The sequence below is a fragment of the Ambystoma mexicanum genome, chromosome 1q (genome assembly GCF_040938575.1).
Source record: "Ambystoma mexicanum isolate Mex_15411 chromosome 1q, UKY_AmexF1_1, whole genome shotgun sequence".
Lineage (NCBI taxonomy): Eukaryota > Metazoa > Chordata > Amphibia > Caudata > Ambystomatidae > Ambystoma > Ambystoma mexicanum.
This window is the reverse complement of record NC_090922.1, coordinates 1,532,286,508-1,532,301,511: the sequence shown is the minus strand read 5'-3', so window position 1 is coordinate 1,532,301,511 and position 15,004 is coordinate 1,532,286,508. Positions and strand designations below refer to the sequence as shown.

The 15,004-nt window shown below is 46.8% G+C and overlaps 1 non-coding gene across 1 annotated transcript; it reads right to left on the bottom strand.

Moving 5' to 3' along the window:
- Positions 1 to 3,406: 3,406 nt before the first annotated feature.
- Positions 3,407 to 3,479, bottom strand: TRNAR-ACG (transfer RNA arginine (anticodon ACG)). Its single transcript has one exon. It is a non-coding gene; the product is annotated as a tRNA-Arg (tRNA).
- Positions 3,480 to 15,004: the final 11,525 nt, after the last annotated feature.

Below are 15,004 nucleotides of genomic sequence, written 5' to 3'. Positions count from 1 at the left end.
GCCCCTGGTGTTACCCCAGGGCTGCGTGCGAAAGGCTCCTGCTCTCCAGTGCTATCCATGCTTTGTGCAAGAATAGAGGCCCCTGGTGTTACCCCCGGGCTGCGTGCGAAAGGCTCCTGCTCTCCAGTGCTATCCATGCTTTGTGCAAGAATAGAGGCCCCTGGTGTTACCCCAGGGCTGCGTGCGAAAGGCTCCTGCTCTCCAGTGCTATCCATGCTTTGTGCAAGAATAGAGGCCCCTGGTGTTACACCCGGGCTGCGTGTGTGGTGAGTTAGGAAGAGCTCTGACTCAGAGCCGCAAGGAAAAGAAAATAAGTGGTTGCGGGAGACGCAGCAAACTTTGGCAGCTCGGTGATGACAACGGCGGGTCGCTGTTGTGTGTTAACATCACCCGCCCGGATGCTAAGGAACGGCCCATTCTGCCATGGCCACAACAGTATTAGCCTATTTGACCTAAAACATTTGACATTTTGTCCAAATTTACCTTTTCTGAGTGGTCCAAATTGACCTTTTTTTGCATCAGACGAAAAGGAAGGGAAAGGGGACCTAATATAGAGCTTTGACCTTTTTGTTTGCGGTCAAATAGGCTAATACCTACTTACCTGAACATGAGGTGCGGGGTGGCAGGGGTGTCCCCGCATCCTTAACAATGGAGGCAGGGGACACACATAGAAATAATAATTTATGTGTCTAATATAATTGCACCTATTTATGTTTATGTGCTTGAAATTGTGTGCGGGAAAACTCATTGATTTTCCCTCACACAATTTCAAATACATAAACATAAATAGTTGCAATTATATTAGACGCATAAATATGCTTTCTTTTGGTTTACAGGCAATTTGCACAAAGTCAAACATACCCAAACCGCTACAACATCGACTTGATGATCTCCCTAATAGATCCTGGGCCAACCGGCGGTGAAATGAAGGTGCACCCTTATAGGAGTTGTCAAATGGAAAAAAAAAGTGTCGATTTTGGTTTGATCTGGACTCTAATGAGTGGCTGCTGATCCAGCGAGTGATTCCGGGCCACAGGCGGTGAGCTTCAGCTGCCCGGAAAAGAGAAGGGAAACAGCAGCCAGGGAAAGGTGTCTGCAGTGTGTGATCCAGGCAGGGGCTCCAAAATGGACAAAAGAAGGTTTTGTGACCCACCCTGTGCGCTGTACCATCAGCCCTAGACCTGCACATTGCCATGTGCCATACTGACAGTGCATGCCACCTCTCAACTGTGCTGGAAGGCCCTCGTACTGTTATCCTCTGCACCTGCGCTGAGACTGTCAAGGAAAAAAATGGGGAACAAAAGTTAGTGCAAACCCAGCCACGGCAATATCAGCCCAGGCCTGCACTGCTATTCAAGGAAAAGGTGGGGGTTCTCTCCGTGGAGCGTTTGGAAAAAAAAGGTGGGTGCCCTGCCACAAGATTTTTGAAAAAGAAGGGAAGAACTGGGCTGGCACATATCCCACTGCAGAAGCACATCAGGGTTGCAGCTCTCAGGAATGCTTGTGCACCCTTCTATGCCAACGGTGCCCCTGCCTGGAAAGGGGACTGGAATAAGTGGCCTGCCACCAGAACTGTGCTGCGGCCTGCCCCCACCATCTATGATATGATAGGTTATTTACCCAAAGGTTTCTAAGCACGGATCAGGGGGTCGAACCTGTGTTGCTTTGTGTAGTCTTGCTTCCAAGGCGAGCATGTTGCCACTGAACTATCCTTCCAGGACAATGACTAGTTTCTGGACTAGGCTGATGTGACCCCTGGTGGCCGCAGGTGCGCCTTTGCTGTGAGTTTGACTGCCCGGAACTGATGCTTGTCCAACCACGAACAGGTCTCCTGCAGATACTTAAATTGGACTCAGTAGCATGCATGTTGATGCTATGCGCCTGCTTGTCATGCCAATGCTCAAAGTGGGCCCTGTAAAAACGTTTATGTGAAGCTGTGCACCTGCATTTTGTCGGCCTGCTCAATATGCTGCCAGTAGCTGACAATGGTGTCATATTGGGGCGGACGTTCCATTCACCCCAGATTAATAAAGGGTCTCTTAATAGGTGGCAGGATTACCGACATGCCACCAGCAGTCCGCCAACCCTTTCTGTCACCCTCAACATATACAGAGTGCCCAGTGTATAGTTCATGTTTGTAACTGCCTGAGTCTAAGTGTCTGATTCTTGTTTCAAAACAATGATTCCCAAATGGAGCCAGTACTACTGTTCGTGACCTTTGGTTTATTGTGATGTCCGTTGTTGGTTTTGTTATGGAAAAGGAGGAGTGTGGTGTGCCACCCCTTTTGGGATAATGGTCCGTCCCAGGACTCGTGTTAATGTCACATGCTGTGACCATGTGACTCAGGAAATAAAAGGGACGAGACGTTTCTGGCACGTCAGTCGATGCCAACGGACTCCTGCCTGCTGTGTCGTTCTTCCTGCAGCGCGATGCTGGCGCTGCGTAGCAGGCGGAGGGGCTGCTCCTGAAGGGCCCTCTACCAGGACAGTGCAGTGTCCCTGCTGGGCAACGCTGTCCCTGATGTCCCCCACTGTAGGCAGCAGAGCCCCTGCTGGGAAACCCTGTGTCGCCGGTGTCCCAGAACACCTGCTGGCATAGCTTTCAACTCACACGCTTTTGGCGGGTGTCACCCGCCTTGTGAACAGCTGCCTCACCCGCCAAGCCTCCAGCACGCCCATTCGTTTCAATGGGCCTCTCACCCGCCAAAAATAAAATCGGGTGTTTTCACCCGCCTTTGCAACACAAATGGTTGAGAGCTATGCCTGAAGGGCCCTCTACCAGGACAGTGCAGGGTCCCTGCTGGGCAACGCTGTCCCTGATGTCCCCCACTGTAGGCAGCAGAACCCCTGCTGGGAAACCCTGTGTCGCCGGTGTCCCAGAACACCTGCTGGGTAACTCTGGCTGTGTGCACAAAGGCCTGGGTGCCCCATGCCATGATCAAAGCGTTTGCTCCAGGTCCCGCAGGGTGCCCCCAGCATAGCTGTGCCTAGACCCTGTGCCCTGGGCCCAGGACACAACAAGGGTGGGTCTCAAAAGTAAGCACTAGGGCGAGGAAGATGGACTTGGAGGTAATGTTCATGAATATTACTGAGTAAAACAAACATCTCCAGCTCACCCTGTGCATGTAGGTCTAAACAGGACACCTTTTTTGAAGAGCCTTCATTAACAAAAATAAAAGGCAGCTTGGAGGGCCCTGTTGTTTTCTCGTCAATATAATGCACTTTATTTTTCATATCAATGTTGAACTGTTTGTGAGGGTGGGAGAGAGAAGCAGCTAAGCAATAATCCACGGCTACTTCAACACCCGAAAAAAATGCAATTTCGGTAATTCCTATCATTCGATTATCCAGAAATACTATTTTTACATGTAATAGCGACTGAAGCAGTAAAAATGGAGCTTCCGATCGAGCCAGCCAGGAGTCGAACCTGGAATCTTCTGATCCGTAGTCAGACGCGTTATCCATTGCGCCACTGGCCCTCAGCTGCGAGACGTTCTCTATGTTGCGTGTGTAAAAGGCCACCAGCACAGAACCGGCAGCCTACGAAATGGGAAGCATCGCTCATGGGACATGTAGTTTGCATTCATAGAGCGGATGATAAGAATAGAAAAGGGACAACCCAGTATAGAAAAGGGACAACCAGTAACAGCAGTGCATAGACAGTAAAGAAGGACACGCGCCGGGTAGCCGGCCCCTCAGCAATCTCTGGAAGAAATAAACCTTCATTAAAGACACGGCAGTTATATCACTGGTCACCGGGTCACAGGTTACTACCTCGAGGCATAAGACACATCTGCCGGGGCGCCCGGAAGTTTTTAGGTTCACAGAACCCAAAAAAAGCGAAGCACAGCTTTTAACCCGGAAGTGCATGCCTGCTACTCTGCTTTAAACCCGGAAGTGCATGCCAGCTACTCTTCTCAGGGCCCACTTGCATACTTGCCAACATTCTGTGACCAAAACGATGTAGGATTTTTCAAGTTTCAAAAATAATACTTCGCATAACAATTACATCACAGGAAAATACAAAACGTACATTGTTGGCACCAGGAGCATGCTAAAATACACAACCCATCAAACAGCACAACATGGAAAGATGTTCAAATGTTTAACATGTATTATTCTGAGTGGTAAGTTAACAGTGAATTCAATTACCTAACTTCACAGAAGGTAATCACACAGAGGAGCTGGTAGGCAAAGTTTGCCAGTGCTCTGTAGCAGCAGCCTGGGCAATACATATTTATTCCTGCAGTGCAAGATGAACAACTGAAGAACATGGAGATATGCTGATACTGTTTGGTGGTGGTACGCTCTCCACTTGCCGTCACTGGTGGTTCACCTAAGGCCTGACCCAGCCAGAGTGCAGGGCAAAGTCGTAGCTAGGGTGGCCAACTCTTTGATAGTTTTTCACGGGACACTTGCCCACAAGGCGGTGATGACGTCACGTCATTCACATTTGGCCCGCCCCTTTTTTAATGTAAATATTTTTAATGGCTCTTAATTCCTGGCTTAATTGAAATGCAAATGGTTTGTCCTTGGGAGGTGATGGTCACGTTTTTTAACTGCAAACATGACCATCACGACCCCAGGAATAAAGCATTAGCATTTCAATTAAGCCAGGTGTCAGAGCGTTACAGCTCGACCTGCAGGCTCAAAAGGAGCCAGGGCTGCAGAGCTGCCCAGAGAAACAAAGCAGCAGCGGCAGCGCCGTGCTGTGTAGATGGCCACTTCAGTTTACATACTGGCTGTGCAGGAGGCAGGTTGTCCTGACGAAAGTCAGGACAATCTGCTTCCCGCGCAGCCACTCTCCAAACTGCAGGACAGAGTCCCTAATTGCGGGACAGTTGGCCACCCTAGTAGTAGCTGTCAGGTCACTGGATTGGTCTGCGCCCATCACTCACAGGAATCATTTACCCGCACAGAAAGACTAACTAATGTGTTGAATGCTTTGTCCTGGGCATCTCTCAAGCAGCCTGCATGAGAGTCACATAAATTACCCGCCCCTGTAAAAAGTAGTAGGATCTGTCACCAAAATCTGTAGACGGTAGGACTGCTTAAAAAGCAGTAGCCTACCGCCTAAATCTGTAGGGATGGCAAGTATGGTATTATGTTAAACACAAAACATATTTTCACATTTATGTCATTTACAGGAAAAGCTAACTTAGCAGTGTGTGTGACTGTTGCTTAGGTCTGATGATGAATGTGAGCTGTGAGGCGCAGACCTGAACCTGGAAAGGTAGCTCGGCATGTTGAGTGGCTGTGTTCTGTATATATTTTAAAAACATATTTAAAGGTTTTCTGGTGATGAACACTCATTTTTAAATTTCCAGTTACAGGTGATGTGCTAATGGTAACTCAGTGATATTTATTATCACCTCAATGTACCTTTTCCTCACCATAGTACTTACCTTTTTTTCTGACACCGCCCCACCTTCTTCACCCATAATCCAACAGTTAAAACATTTCCTGTCCTCTGGATAGGGTAATGTAGGAAGGTGGTGGAAGGGATGGAGTCCTTCTCTCCTTACTGCAGGCATAAGGAACAATCTTGCAGAGTTCCTCCAGTTTACTTTTTTAATCTAATCGGGGCAGGAGGAAGTAAGGAGGGAATACAGTCTCTGGGATGCTGCAGAGCGAGGCCATCAGAGTCCAGGAACATGATACCGCTGCTGATCACAGACCAGGGTAGAGGCCAGATTGGCGAGATGACAGTGATGGCGGCAGTAGAGGACCAAGAGAAGCAGGCTCGGCATGGCTTATATGGCAATGCCTGAACCAAAAACGCAAAATGCGGCAGTGGGACAGGTATTTTTGTTGTCAAAGTGTGCCACGTTCTGGCCAATGTGGGCCAATTTGAGTTACTTCACTATGGGGCTAGAAGTTTTGACCAGTGCTGCTGAATTAATATGCTTTAAAATGCACAATTTGCATCACATTTCATCAACACTCTCCCCCGTGGGTACTAGTCAGTCTGTCACAAAAGGAATGAATTGCCATTTACAGCTGTGGGCCACTTTTTACTTGGTGCCCGAGACAATTTTATGCCGCATTCTGACCGGGAGGAGAAGTAGTGTTAATGGTAGTCCTCAGTTTGGGCACTCTCAAGTATGGGGAAGCATTAGCTCTAGGATGGAGAAAGTGGTCAATCTTTCAAAATGCTGGCACATACCTGCGTTGATGGGAGTAATGGCACATCAGAAGCGTCCTGCAGTGCATGCGGTTCCCTACAGTGTCATTCAAGCTTCCTCTCCTCCCATCCACTTTTTTGGTAAATTAGTAGTAGATGGCATTTTAACACATGCTTGAACTTTTGCATTTCGTTGTTGTTTAATGCCCCCACTCTGCATTTCTCTACACAGGATATTGTGAGCTTACATTATTGCATTTTGCAGTTGGTTTCAGCCACCACCCTGCATTCTTCTCTACATGGATGTGGGTTTGCATATTTGAATTTCACTGTTGTTTTGTGCCCCCACGCTGCATTTTTCTCCAAGGGATATTGGTGTGAGCTTGCATTTTTCCATTTGGCAGTTGTTTTGGGCCAACACTCTGCATTTTTCTCCATAGGGATTTGTTGTAAGCTTGCACCCCATCACAATAGAACATGGATGTATCCCTCCCAGGGCTCAGCCACCCGCATACATCTACAATAATCACTATGCGACTTCACAACACACATCGCCACTGCCAATAGAATGCAACTGAGTCCCATGAAGGAATTTGGTTACAGCTGTACACATAATCAGTCACCCTGACTTGGCTACTCTCCTGACAGTCTATCACAGCACCCATCTACTGGACAGATATCCATGGGTCGCTATCAGGGACTTAGCCACCCACTATCTACCTTCGTGCTGGCTCAAATGCACACACCCATTCTTGTCTCCTCCTATAGATCTCATATCTTGGACCGTGGGCCTCCAAGGGCGTTCACCCCACAGTTCACCCCAATGGCAGTAGGCACTGTACAAATGCCATATAACAACATAACGTATACAGCACAACAAAAACTGTAGGACCATTATAGATGCAGGACACTCGTCTGTGGGAATGGGGAGTAACACTTACGCCGCCTGACTTGCCGGACATTTCCAGCAAGTCAGACGGCAGTAATTCATTGCGGGTCCGGCGGCTACCTGCCGGGTTTACCGGCACAGTTACCGCTGGACTCGTAATGAGGGTATGTGTTTCAGAAACAGGGGTCAGACCAGGGTTGGAGAAAATAAAGAATGTTAGCACATAATAGAAGTGCCAGGAATGAAAGACAGAACTTCCATGCTGATGGACCACTATTGGGCTTGTGGACCTATAGCTTACATGGAGCTACCTAAACATTTGCGAAGAATATGTTCTATGGTGGTTATACATGTTCCTGCGTTGGTGATCCTCAAAAATGGATGCGCATCAAAGAAGGAAGAAGAGGTTGCTCAACCTCACCCGACTGAAGAGAGAAAATAATTTTTCAGCAAAATCAATAGAAGCTTATCATGACATTCCAGATTAGCATAAATTGTTCAGAAGGATGCCAATGATATTTACAGCTATATTCCCACCAGTAAACGCCAAGTGGTTACAAATCACAAAGTGGGAGCTGTTACAAATAATTAACATGCCAATCAAAGGATTCCATGTGATAAAAGAAGAATTGATGACTCTCTAAAACATGCATGTCCTGGACTTAATTACAGCAATGGAAGGAGGCGTGTGTGCTAAGATCAGACTATCTTGTTGTACATACACACCTGCCCAAAATGGAGAAAATTGAACCCTGACAGAGGCAATAACTCTGTTATCAACCCTGCACACAAAAATGGTGGAAGAAGTAGATGAAACTGAAGATGGAGATTGATTTTCATACCTGTTCACATGAATTCCAACCTGGCTGGTGAATGCATTCAAGATACTGATAGCAATACTAGTGTAAGTATTGCTGGGATTCTGGGCCTCATTACAAGTTTGCCGGTCTGGGATCTAGGGTACCGGTAAGCTTGTCCATACCGTAGTTCCCGGACCGGCAAACTACGAGTTCTGTGGGCAGGTGCCTTCCCGCCCGCCATGTCTTAACTGCCGGGCGGACTGGCAACCGCAAGCAGAGCATGTTGGATGCACCGGCACCATTCACGAATGGTGCCGGTGCATCCGGCTTCCCCATTCCCATTGAGCCCTAGAGGGCTCAATGGGAATGGGGAATAATATTTTCTGGAGCCTGGGAATGGGCAATTACAGGGTCTGGTAAGGCTGTAATGACCCGGTAATTGCCCATTCCTGGGCCTTCTGTCTTATAAGAATAAGTATAGGACAATGTAAGAAGATAGCAAAGAAAGCTGTTTGAATGAAGATAATGATTGAGATGAATGCTCTGACTGACAAACACACACAGACTGAGAACACCAACCGTGAGCACTTGAACGAAAGCCCTTTGGCACCCCCAGGAATGAGGTTTTGCTATCTCAAGGACCATAGGAACTATGAGGGACGTTGGGTATTCTGTACACCAACTGGGGAGTGCTGCTATATGACCTGGAGTGTGGATGAACACATAAAGTATGCAAGTGACCTGAGGGGGGTGACGAAAATATGGATACTGTCGAAACTGCTGTATTGAGAGAAGGTCAACAAGATTGATGAGGTGGTCAAGGTGTCGACCAGTGGTGGGAATGTAGAGAGGCAGATGTATACGTCATCTGTATGGCCCACCCCCTCACTTAGAAACGAAAACTCCAAACTATCTGGCGTAATTCGCCTACCGATGACAACAAAGCTAAATGAACGCAATTCACTAAATATTACAAGTCAGAAATTATCAATACAAAAAAAAATGTATTCAATGTCAGAATTACCAATGTCAAATCTAATACCAAGGAACGCTTTGCCATCCTCCGGGAAATGGAATCTCCCATCCAACCTACTGACACGGTCCCCAAGGACAAGATATGGTGCACTAATATCCAGAATGCCCTATCGAATAAAATCTCCACCCTCCAACTAAAAATAACTAATAAAAAGGATGCCCTCTCTCCTACTGATCAACAAGCACCTCTAGTGACTGAACCTAATACTATCCCCCCTTTTAGCTTCAAACCTATCTCCATCATCGACACTGAAAAGGTTATCCTCTCACTGAAGCCGTCCAACTGTAAGGGCGACAGTTTCCCAGCTCAAATAATAAAGGATGCAGCCAGAGACTTAGCCCCATTTATCTCGAAGCTCATTAACTCCTCCTTCAAATCCAACACAGTGCCAGCCAACCTAAAAGAATCCTGGGTCCTCCCCCTTCTTAAAAAACAAATCCTTGATCCATCCATCCCGACCAATTATAGGCCTATCGCCACTGTACCCTTCCTACTAAAAGTGATTGATATAGTAGCCTATCTCCAAATTCAAGATTATTTAGAAGCTTACCATCTACTAGGCCCGCACCAATCGGGCTTCCGGCTTCTCCATGGCACTGAAACAGCCTTAATAGATCTTAAAACTAAAATGGAGGAATTCAAGGATAGTGTGAAAACAGCGTTGCTACTCCTACTGGACTTGTCAGCAGCTTTTGATCTGGTGGATCATGCAGTCTTATGCAACCACCTCAAGCTTGCTGCCAATTTCACAGGAGAAGCTATAGCATGGGTCCAATCCTTTCTAGCCAACCGGACCATGAGAGTGTTTTCCACCTCCACTTGTGCCGATCCCATCCAAATTACATGCAGAGTCCCACAGGGCTCCTGTGTCTCACCCACCATGTACAATATTTTCACCAAGCCATTGTTCGACAAGTTGGACAGACTGGGCGTCACCTACACAAATTACGCAGATGACACCCAGATCCTCATACCCCTTTCGGGCAACTATGGAGTGGACCTGGCTTTGGTGAATAAAATGTACATCCTCATTCAGGCATGGATGGCCACCCATGGCCTCTGCCTGAACGATGATAAAACTGAAATCCTGCTCCTCGGATCAGACCATAACCTATCTAAACTCACCCCGGACTATGCCTCATTTAACATGGACAATAATACTATTAAGGTCATGCGAGAGGTTAAAACCCTAGGTTTTTACCTCGACTCAGCTCTCACCCTCAAAAAGCAAGTGAACTCCCTCGCCTCCACAACCACTTACACGTGTAAACTCATCCGTGCTGCCAGACCCTTCCTGTCCAGTGCCAGCTGCCTCACCTTGGCCAATGCCCTTGTCATGTCTAGACTGGACTATTGCAACGCCTTGTACTCAGGTGCTAATAAGTCAGTCATTGACAAACTCCAGAGGTTACAAAATAATGCTCTTAGAGCAGCTTTGAACATCCCACGTAGAGAGCATATCTCCAAACACCGGACCGAGGCCCACTGGCTAAAGATAAAGGACAGAATCCTCCTTAAAACCATTTCTCTCACAGCCAAATGCCTTAACAACCAAGCACCCCCCTACCTAGCTGGAAGAATCAACTGGAGACCCTCTAACCGATTGACAAGATCTGCCAACACCTTCTTACTTGAAGTCCCTAGATTCAAACTTACCACGGCGGGTGGATCTAGCTTCCCAGTTAGAGCTGCACAATAATGGAACATACTCCCACCTGACCTTAGCCGCCCTCTACCCTACACCAGATTTAGATCTAACGCTCTGAAATGGCTGCACAATAACGATATGTAACAATATTCACCTATATGCACTGTTTCACATGTATCATTTGTTGTAAGTTACCACTATTCTGTAATAGCCTGTGTCAGGCATTGTAACTATATTTCGAGTCTACTTGTACTATTGCGCCCAGCTGCCCACGGGCTTGGAGCGCATTACCAAATAAATAAACAAACAAACAAACAAACAAACTTCTGTCATATTGGAGGACCAGGAACAAAGCAATGTGCATGACACCTGGTATAATCCCAATACCACATCAGAGACATGAGAGACGATATGTGCTCGGACAACCATATCGAATGTACCCACAAACTGATGCGGTAGAAAGAAGCCTGCAGACATCAATGGAACTAGAAGAGATCAGTGGCGTAACAGGGGCCCCCGCAGCCCCTGCGGTGCGGGGGGGCCCAGGGGCTGCGGGGGCCCCCACGCCATCATCACTGAGAGGGGCCGCCTCTCCCAGTCCCAGCACAGCAATATCACTGACTGTGTTCTCTCAGTCAGAGCAGCAGCCCTCAGTGGCACCATAACCCAGAGAGACTACGGTCTGGCCCTCTGTCTCTGGGTCTATGGTGCCGTTGGGGTGCTGCACTACTGACTGTCTGCACTGCAGTGGACCCGGCGCCTGGGATGCACACTCACACGTGAAGTTACTGTCGCTCGGCAGGCTCAGCTCAGGCAGGCACACTAACTTGCCTTGCAGATTTGCTGAGCTGAGCCTGCGCGTGGGCTGCAACATGCTGCAAAGCGCATGCGCAGCTGGCAAGCTAGCCCTGCCTCCGCACGAGCCGAGAGCGAGTCACACGGCCCGCACCCTGACACACTACGCATGATTGTAGTGAGACACTGGATTATAGTGTGTGTTGCCGGCCCGGGTGGTAATCCATTGTAATTCGGCAGGCAGGATCTACTGAGGCTTCAGTTTGAAAGGTCGTCAACTAAGGTAAGTTATTTTTTTATTTTAATTTAGCAGCAGGGGCACTGGGCAGCCTTACTATGATGGTGCATGCATGCGTGACTCTATTGGCCGGGCTAGGATGGGGTGCTCGCAAGCACCGTCCACGTTTCTCTGCCACAGCAGCACAAGTCACAACAGCTGTGTTTTGCTGACTGAGGCCTATCATAATGACTTTCCCAGCCTCCGAGTCACGCTCAGGCCGCGCCAGCGAATATCGATCCCGAAGCCTCGGCTCCGAAGGAAGGGACTCCCAGTGAGAGCTTTTGCACGTGTCGTCAGCACTATTCAGCGTGTTCCTGCGCGCACCCGGCCTCGGCTCGATGTCTCCCAGAGACGGAAATCTGCGGAGCTCTGACTTTACTCAGCCTGCTGCTTTTATTAGTGTCCAAGCACTATAGCTTTCTGAAGAGGCTGCTCTCAGCCAGGTCAGGGCAGCCCTTTAATCGGCCGAATTAAAAGGCGCGTATGGTATTCCCGTGAGTGGAAGCAGCTGTTATTCTGGAAAAGGGCGGCGTTTGTAAAATGGTTTAGCAAAGATTGTACCTTTCTTTGGCGAGGGGCTGTTTTGATTTCACGATTTTCCTGTAACGTATTTCTCTTCAATGAGTCCTTAACGTAACGTCCATCATTTTAGTTCTATTTGTTTTGTATGAACGTTATCTGGGAGCCCTGTCTGAAATGGGGTTTATTTTACATTTCATTCGATGTTGTTCCAAATCCATAGGCCTAATGTGGAATTTCACGGGGTCGTCCTTTTAATCTTGCATGATTTTAAATAACGCTCCACGGTTAGCAGAGCACGCCAGAGGCCGCTCATGTTAATTCATCCGTTTGAAAACTCAATTGATCTTACGCCTTTAATGCTGTACATTATTCGGTCTGTGCGCTTCTAAATGTGTGCAATTATCAATAGCTGCTTGAGAAATATTACCTCCCGTAACTAAATGCCATTAGAATATGAAATCAGAAAACCATCAAAAATAAAAAAGAAAGTGCAGGCCCTGCAGAGAAAAGTACCTTGGCAACACCTATTCGAAGGAGATGCATTAACACTGTTCATTATTCCTCACGCATTATCTAAATTCGATCCGAGATTATCCTTTTTTTTAAATCACCATTACCATGCATCCGCCTATGTTTACGTGATTATATAGCGAATGACGTGTGGTTGTCAAATAGGAGACCCGCAACAATATTCACGGACTTCATGGCTATGGTTGGCAAAGGTAAGGATGTATAGCCTCATTTTAAATTAACATTCTCAATAGTGCTTTAAAATTGCAGGGATCAGTAAAAAAACGCGGGTACACATTTTCGGTGAATTTTCGATGATCAGAGCCATTTTGTTTAAGCTTTCTCTGATGGGATAAGAGTGGAAAATACGCTCTTTGGGTTTCCTCAAGCAACAGCATGTATATCCCATCTATTTTGGTGAATGTGGAGAGGCTTGAATGCCTACGGAATTCTCACTGCCTTTGATAATCCATCAGGAATCCCTGTAAGGATGGGCGCAATATTGGCGCCATATTCCCACATGAAGGCCGTCGTTACTGATTGCACGCAGTGACCGAGGAGTATTTTCTGACCGAGGCAGTTAAAATGGGACAGGGAGCTACAAATAGCACATAGTCGCATGCATTTTTCCACACCACCCAGAAAATACCTCATATGCGGTTGAGCAGGCGGTGGAGACAAACGTGGTCACAAAGGCAGTCTGCGTCGTGCTATTGAGAGCGTCATTTGAAATTAGCCTGTTACAGGTACCATGCAAAAGCTACTCCTACGTGTGGAAGTAAATTATGACTGTACATTGAGTTAAGGGACAACCATGTCTACTATACATGTGTAACGTAAGCCTGTTGGAAATGGTGCTTTTTATTGGTTGAGAGTGTAAAATATTATGGGCCTGCTGCCCTGCCCTGATGCACAAAAACATTTTACAGGGGGAAACGTCACCCCCCAAAAAAACGTTTTGCAAATCATTGCAAAGGACATGCTGCACGCACTTAATCAGTTTTGTTAATTATGTTTGTAGGCCAGACACTTCACCACTGCACTTTATAACTTGATGAAAAATGACAAACAACTAAAGGTGAAATGTTTTATTTCGGTTCTGCAAGTCTCAGGGAAAACATTTGTATTGGTTCTTGAAGTTTAAAACATGCACACCATTTAAAGTTTTAAAAACCACTATGGGGGACGGAGTCCACCCACTTTATTCAGGTGGTGTACTCAGTCCCCCCCAGCTATTGAATGTCCTCTTTGAATTCATGAATTAAATCCGACCTTAGTGATCACACCACAGTTGTCAGGTTTGTAGGCCAGACACTTCACTATATAACTTGATGAAAAATGGCAAAGAAATAAAGATGAAATGTTTCATTTCGGTACTGCAAGTCCCAGGGAAAACATTTGCTCAATTGCCTTTTTTGTTTCCCACTGATGTTAATACACTGTCTATTGACATGCACACATGCCTTTTCTTTGTATGTATATGTGAATATACATATGTCATTAAGATTGTTTTATTTTTGGATACCTGCAATTCCAAATTTCCATTACTTGATTTGGGATAGTGACTATATTGTGTTACTGACAAGCAGAAACATATTTGATAATATTTGACTTCCATCACTATACTCTGATTTGGAGCTTGTTATCTTTATCACTTCTTTATATATATTTGCTTAGTTTGTATGTGTCGTAGGATAATATATGTTTTGCAGTATATACTGACTGTGCTATATATTAAATACAATACATTGTACATTAATTGGTAGCAATGTTTACGAAATAAGAGTGAGAACAGTGTACTTGAGTGCAGATGCTCGTCAAGGTATGAGTGGGACGAATGGCTCGTAAATATACGAGTGGAGCAAATGTGTATGGGCGGAGCATATCGTGGTGGGCATTGTCTAAACTGGTGGGCGAGGCATACCTATGTTGGGGCGGAGTTTAGGGGGCCCCCATTGGGAGGTCTCGCAGGGGGGCCCCCACATTTTGTGTTACGCCACTGGAAGAGATATAAGTGAAGTCGGACAGTTGTAAAGGGGCACCATGAAGAAGAGAAGAGGTGCACTGAAACTAACACATGATACTTAAAGAATGAAGATATAAGTGAAGTGACAAAGTAAACATATATGCAAAGAAAACATATACACTAAGAAGATAAGTGACAAGAGATGTAGTAGATGCGTGGAGTGACGGAGAGTGACAGTCCTGCACCTGCTGGGAAGACTGCACTTTGAGACTCGAACCCTCTACTGACTCTGCTTGAGTCTTTCTACTGGCTCAGTACAGGTGGGTGGACCCACAGTACTAATACTACCTGCAACTGTGCAGCGGCCGCTGAGTCACAGAGAGTGACAGTCCTGCAGTCCTGGCAGGCAGGGCTGGCAGGGCGACAATGCAACC